Consider the following 6780-nt stretch of genomic DNA (forward strand, 5'->3'; position numbering starts at 1 on the left):
TTCATTTATTGGTTCTATGTGTTTTTCGGTGATGTCTTTAGTGTTACAGTTCATGTCTTCTGAAAAAGAATTCTACTTCTGTCTAATTGGGATGGCTTTTATTTCATTACCTAATAGCTCTAGCTAGGACTTCTTGTGCCATGGTGAATAGAAGGCTAAGAAGAAGCTCATATCTTATGTCTGATCACAGAGGAAAGGCTTTCAGCTCTTTGTCATTGAGCAGTGTTAGTTATGGGTTGTGATTCAAGATTCATACTAAAATACATTTCTCTCTCATTGGATCCCCTTCTCACCTCTCTGTCTCTCCCTCTTTCTGTTCCATTTGTTCATCTTTTTAGTCAGTCTTCCTACATTGTATAGGCTAGCCTTGGATTTATGGACTCAAGAAATTCTCCTATTTCTGCTTCCCCAGGAGGTGGGACCCAGGCATGATGTACCATAATTGGCTGGGGTACATTCCTTCCATTACTAATTTGTTGAATTTTTATTTTATTTTATTTTATTTTATTGTTTTATATATTTTTTAAATGTTGAATTTTAGTTGGGAATGGTTGGCATGTGCCTATAACTCCAGAAGTTTTATATATATATATATATATATATATATATATATATATATATATATATATATATATATATATATAGCTGGGTAGCAGTATAGTGAGTTTGAGGCCAATCTGGGCTACAAAGAGGGACCTTGCCTCAAAAAAAGAAAAAAAATCTCACTAAACACATTTTCTACATGTATTTGGATGACCAGTGTTATTTATTCTGTCTATGTGGTGCATTGCGTTTTCTAATTGGTGTATATTGAGCCATCTTTGAATTCCAGAGACATGCTCCATTCAGTTATGACAATGATCCTTTTAATGTGCCATTGAATTCTGTTTGCTGGTATTTTGTTGTGGATTTTTGCATTCATGTTCATCAAAGATACAGACCTTTAGCTTTCTTTTCTTGTAATGTCTTTGTCTACTTTAATATCAGGATAATGCTGGCCTTATACAGTTTGAAATGTTTCTGTCCTTCAAATGTTTGAAGAGTCTGGGAAGAACTGAAATGATCTCTTTAAACATTCGTTGGTTGACTAGTGAAGTCTCTTGTCCTGGGTCACTCCTTGTCAAGGACTTTTTGATTAGTGGTTCAATCTCTTTACTCAATTTTGGTCTGTTAATATTTTTCATTTCTTTGTAATTCAGTTTGATAGTTTACATATCTAGGAATTTATCTACTTTGTTTATATTATCTAATTTGTTGGTTCATGACTGTAGTAGTGTTGTATTGGTGGCATTTCTGTTATATTGGTTGTTTATAATTTTTTGTGAGTTCTCCTACTCCCCTGCCTTCAATCTCAACCTCTTTTTAAATATTTTTCCATTTTATCTATTTAAAAAATGAACTTGAGGATGGAGAAGCAGCTTAGCTATTTAGAATATTGCTACTCCTATAGAGGAGAGATCTGGAATTTGGTTCCTAGGGTCCTAGCATCTGGACCAGGCAACTCACACCCATCTGAACTCCATTTCTGGGGGATCTGACACCCTCTTCCGGCCTCCACAGGCATCCCTACACATGTGATACACATGAGCACATGTGTGTGTCTCTGTATCTCCATGTGTGATGAATTTTTTCTTCTCTTTCTTCTATGTGTGATGGTATGATTCGATTCCTTTCTCTTTATCTTTTGTGTGCCCACCATTGGAGGGTTTTCTGTTTACCATGAAGCATAAACACAACATCTCACAGTTAACAACAATGTTGTTGAAGCTGATAACTCAATTTTGATTACATATAAAAATTCTACATTTTACTTCTGCTACCATTTATTGATGTCACAGTTTTAATCTTTTCACATAATGTGTCTAGGTTTTTGCTTTATCCTGACTTTTTGGTGAGACAAGATTATGATACACAGTCCACATTGGTCTCAAACTCAAGAACTCTTATCTCAGCCACCAGACACTGGGGTTGGGTGGCCATTGTGCTCACCTAGCTGTAGCTGTTTTTAACACTTTGGTCTTTTAACTTAGATGCTAAAGTGAAAGGTAGCCACGTGCTGTCTTCATAGTGTTAGAATATGCAGAATTTGACTATGTGGTTACCTTTACTGGTGAGCTTTATACTTTTATATTTTTTTATATTTTCATATTTCATGTTACAAATTAGCATCCTTTCATTGCAACTTGAAGAACTCTGTAGCACTGCTGGTATGACTGTATTAGTGATGATGAATTCCATCATCTACTTAGGAAAGTCTATCTCTTCTTCACTTCAGGTAGAGTATGTATGTTTGCCAGGGAGCATGGGGTGTTGTTGGTTTTATTCAAAGTTTGGGCATTTGTTTGCACGTGTGTTTTTAAATTTCCCTTATTAGTTATGTGTACATGTGTCTGTCTGTGTATAGGTAGGTACATGTGAGTGTAAGTGCTCAAAGAGGCCACACGAAGGTGACAGGTTCCTCTGGAGGGTGTTACAGACCATTGGGAGCTGCCCAGCATGGGTGCTGGGAACCTAACTCAGGTCCTGTGTAAGAGCAGCATGTGCTCTTCATGACCCAGTCACCTCCCCTGCCTCCTCTTTGTTTTTCCTTCACTTTGATTATATTATCTCTTTTCCCTTATAAGATTTCTGCTCAGAAATCTGCTGATAGCCTTAAGAAGGTTCTGTTGTATGTGGCAGGATTCTTTTCTCTTGGCAATTTCTAAATTCTGCCTCTGACTTTTAATAATTTGATAATTATTTCTATATGAATGTATATATACATATGCATATATATATTAATGTAATCTTTTTTTTGTTTTGTTTTGGTTTGGTTTGGTTTGGTTTTTTTGAGACAGGGTTTCTCTGTGTAGCTTTGCGCCTTTCCTGGAACTCACTTGGTAGCCCAGGCTGGCCTCAAACTCACAGAGATCCACCTGCCTCTGCCTCCCAAGTGCTGGGATTAAAGGCGTGCGCCACCACTGCCCGGCATGTAATCTTATTTTAAGAGCTTTGAATTCATGATCCTGGACGCCCAAGTCTTTCTCAAGTTTTGAGGATTTATCAGTTTGGGGCTATTATTTCTTCAAACAAGCTCTCTTCTGACTTCTCTTTTCCTTGTGGAACTCTCAAAATGCACATACTGGCTCACACTCTGAGGTCTCAGAAATCCTATAAACTCTCTTCAGTCTTCTGGATTCTGCTTTTTCCCCCCCCTCTGACTGATGAGATAACTTCAAGTGGCCTTTTTCGAGATTACAGAGTCACTTTCCTGTTTACTCAAGCCTACTGTTGGAACTCTCCATCACATTCTAAACTTTACTCCCTGTATTCTTCAGCTCCAAAAGGTCTAGCTAATTCTTTCTGGAAGAATTCTATCTCTGCTGAACTTCTCATTTTGCCCATGGACTGATTTCATCAAGTTTTCTGTGCATTCCTATCTTAGTTAAGGTTTTATTGCTGTGAAGAGACACCATGACCATGGCAACACTAATAAATAAAAATATTTAATTGGGGTTGACTTTAAATTCAGAAGTTTACTCCATTATCATCATGGCAGGAAGCATGATGGCAGGCAGGGAGACATGGTGCTGGAGAGGTAGCTGAGAGTTCTACATCTGGATCCACAGGCAGCAGGAAGTGACAGTGACACACTGGCCAGGCTTGAGTTTCTGAGACCTCAAAGCCCAACCCTTAGTGACACACTTCCTCCAACAAGGCCACACCCACTCCAACAAGGCCACGCCTCCTAATTGTGCCACTCCCTTTGGGCCTATGGGAGTCATTTTTATTCAGACCACCACAGTTCCCTTACAGCTCACTGGTATTTCTGATTTTCTGTGTTCTTAAAGTTGTGTTGCTACCTTCACATCTGGAAAAGCTGGCATCTCCGGTCATTACTGATTGGCCTTGGAAGAGACTGACTTACCTGAGCTAGGGATTCTGGGAATTCCTCTGGTCTTTTCTATGGATTTATCCATTCTACCCCTTAGATTCACAGCTGGAAAATGTCTTGGGAATATATGCCTCCTCTGAGTCTCACAAAGAGAAGCCAAGTTGCGAGCTGTTTCTTTTCCCTACAGCAGTGCCCTGAGGGTTCAAGGTTAACTGCCTGCTCCCAGTTCTGCATGTGCTTGCAGACAAGACATAGACGCTTATGCACACTGCGTTGGATACTTAGCTCATTGTGGTGATACAATACCTGGCCAAAGCAATGGAAAGAGCTGTTGTGGGATATTTTAATCGCATTCTCACACTCCCAAGACTTGCCACTAAAGTTAAACCTTGAATCAGGAAGTGGAGCCAGTGACTAACTGACTAGAATTAGCTACAGAAAAGCATCGAAGGCTATTGGGGTTCAGCCCCTCGACAGCCTTCTCTCAGAGTCCCAGAAGAGACACTACCGGGGGCAGATTAATCTGAGGGATACTCTAATAAATCTATGTGCACGAAACTCTTTAATCCACTCACTTCATTTATTTGAGTCAGTTCTCCCTCTACACAGCTCCTATTCAGCTCTTATTTAGCTCCTTTCTGGCCTGCTTCTCCCTGCATCTTTCTGCTGTTCCCTCTAAGAGCTATCTTAATTCCGTCATCTTAGTTCTGACCCACCTTGGTCTTTCTCATCTCATTCTTCCCGACCTAGTTCTTCCCCATCTGGCTCTTCCTTATCTTCAATCTTGTTCTTCCAGTTCCTCAGTAACGTTCTCCTCAAGTCTCTGAGGTTTACAGTTATATACCCATGCAATAGCAATGCTCTGGCTAAGGCAAGTGACAAGTGACAATAAAACTGCCTGATTTTCCTTTGGCCCCTTATCTGTCCAAGCTATCTTGGCTACTGTGGTTTTCTGGCAGGGCAGGGGAATGCACTTGATGGCTGGGCAGCCTGAGTCAGCTTGATGTACCTGTATATTGAAATCCTTTAGTTCTGAGTCAATACTTAAAGGTAGATCTAAAACTAGATATAAGACTTTGGAAAGGGAGAAAGTCAAGCTTAATTAGCACATCTGCCAGGCCTTCCCAAAAAGACAGTCTGGATGCTTAGGTCTGTTCTTAGAGTACAGAGGTATCTTTGATAAGATACTTTCATCCGTCCAGGGATGGTCCTGGTCAGATGCTGCTAATGACAATAATTACAGGGTTAAAACTAGGGTTCTGGCTATTAGCACAGAAGGTTATCTAAATATTCCTTTAGTAGAGGGGAAATGGTGCCCAATAATGATCAACACACTGTTCTTAGAGAAGGAATTGAATGAAAAAGCTACAATAGCAAACAAGAAATTTCATTGCAGGAAAATGGCTAGTAACCAAAAGCCAATATCACCAAGACTCCTTGAGCCTTGGCTTGGCCTCTGGAAGGCCCTTGGCTTCTTCCGGTATTAGCTTATCATAATCAGCTGAAATCCTACTTCATATTATTGCAGCTTGCAGCAGAAAAGCCAGCAGTTTGGATAGAGATGATGCACAGAAAGGAAAGGACAGAGACTTGAGTTTGGCACTTTTTTTGGGGGGGAGGGGGGTTCTGGAATAAGGGAAGAAACTCATCTCTTGCAGTCTCTGGCCAAAAACCAAGGTCAGCTAGTTGCTACTCAACCTCTCTGAGATAGCAGGTTTTTCACCCCAGCCGTTGACTCCTGAGTCTTATTGATAAATAGAATGACAGAGACTGGCCATGGCGGAGGTGCAGCAACTCCGAGTGCAGGAGGCGTGGACGCCATGGTGAAAAGTGTAGAGAGAACATCCGGAAGATGCAGGGCCTCATGTTCTGGTGTAGCGCCAACTGCTGTGAGGACAACCAGGCATCTTTGCAGCAGGGGCACCAATGCCTCGAGCGCTGCCATGCGCCTTTGGCTCAAGCTCAGGCCTTGGTGACCAGTGAGCTGGAAAGTTCCAGGACCGCCTGGCCCAGTGCACCATGCATTGCATTGACAAAGCCAAAGACTCGATCGACGCAGGAAATAAGGAGCTGCAGGTGAAGTGGCAGCTGGACAGCTGTGTGGCCAAGTGTGTGGACAACCCCATGCACCTCATCCCAACAATGACCAAAAAGATGACGGCGTCTCTGTCATCCATCGGGAAATAAAATGGTTTGCCAGTGACCATGGGGCTGAGGACATGCTCTTTAAAAGGAAGAATGGAAGTTTAGCAATGTTTACAAGCAGTGTTTATGAATGAGGAAAACTCAGGACACAGCAAGTTCCAGGCAAATGCCACTCACCCCTGGACACCAGTTCCTTTGCATCTGGACCTTAGAAGGTGAAGTGGAAAGAAGCTGGTGCTAAAATTTGCATCACAGATAGCACAGGGGAGAATTCTAGACCTAAATTGTCGCGGGCCAGTGCTTGTTCTGGCCGGAGAGATTGCCCTTATACCGAGGGCTCAGATTCTCACCACAGAGACATCGAGCTGGCAGCTTTCTTCAGCCTGCTGGAAAAGTTTGAGAAGTGTGTGTCTCTGCCAAGCTCCTGTTTACCACACACACCTTGCATGTACTCTGAAAGAACACTCAGTCGGCTAGTCATTTAGAGGGAGGAAAAGGTTTCCTTCTAGATCTTTTCGGTTTGTCTTACATGCAAGGGCACAAAGTGGATTTAAGATGGATGGGGGGGGGAGAAGTTAGAATAGCTTCTAAAGGTTCCTTGTAAGTTTTTGGCCATCAAGATGGGAAAGTCTATTTCTTCAAATCCTGTCATTCTGGAAGCCCCTGAAGAAGCAGGGCAGTATCATACTGTGCATGGGAAACAGCTTCCTTCTCTGACTTCTGGGACAAAGTGACACATCCCCATGAAGAGCAAGGGAGTG

The 6780-nt window shown here is 41.8% G+C and overlaps 1 pseudogene; it reads left to right on the forward strand.

The window, feature by feature from the left end:
- The first annotated feature begins 5650 nt into the window (after window positions 1–5650).
- LOC102924101 (protein FAM136A pseudogene) lies at window positions 5651–6061 on the forward strand (annotated as a pseudogene).
- Window positions 6062–6780: the final 719 nt, after the last annotated feature.

The sequence above is a fragment of the Peromyscus maniculatus genome, chromosome 5, assembly GCF_049852395.1.
Source record: "Peromyscus maniculatus bairdii isolate BWxNUB_F1_BW_parent chromosome 5, HU_Pman_BW_mat_3.1, whole genome shotgun sequence".
Lineage (NCBI taxonomy): Eukaryota > Metazoa > Chordata > Mammalia > Rodentia > Cricetidae > Peromyscus > Peromyscus maniculatus.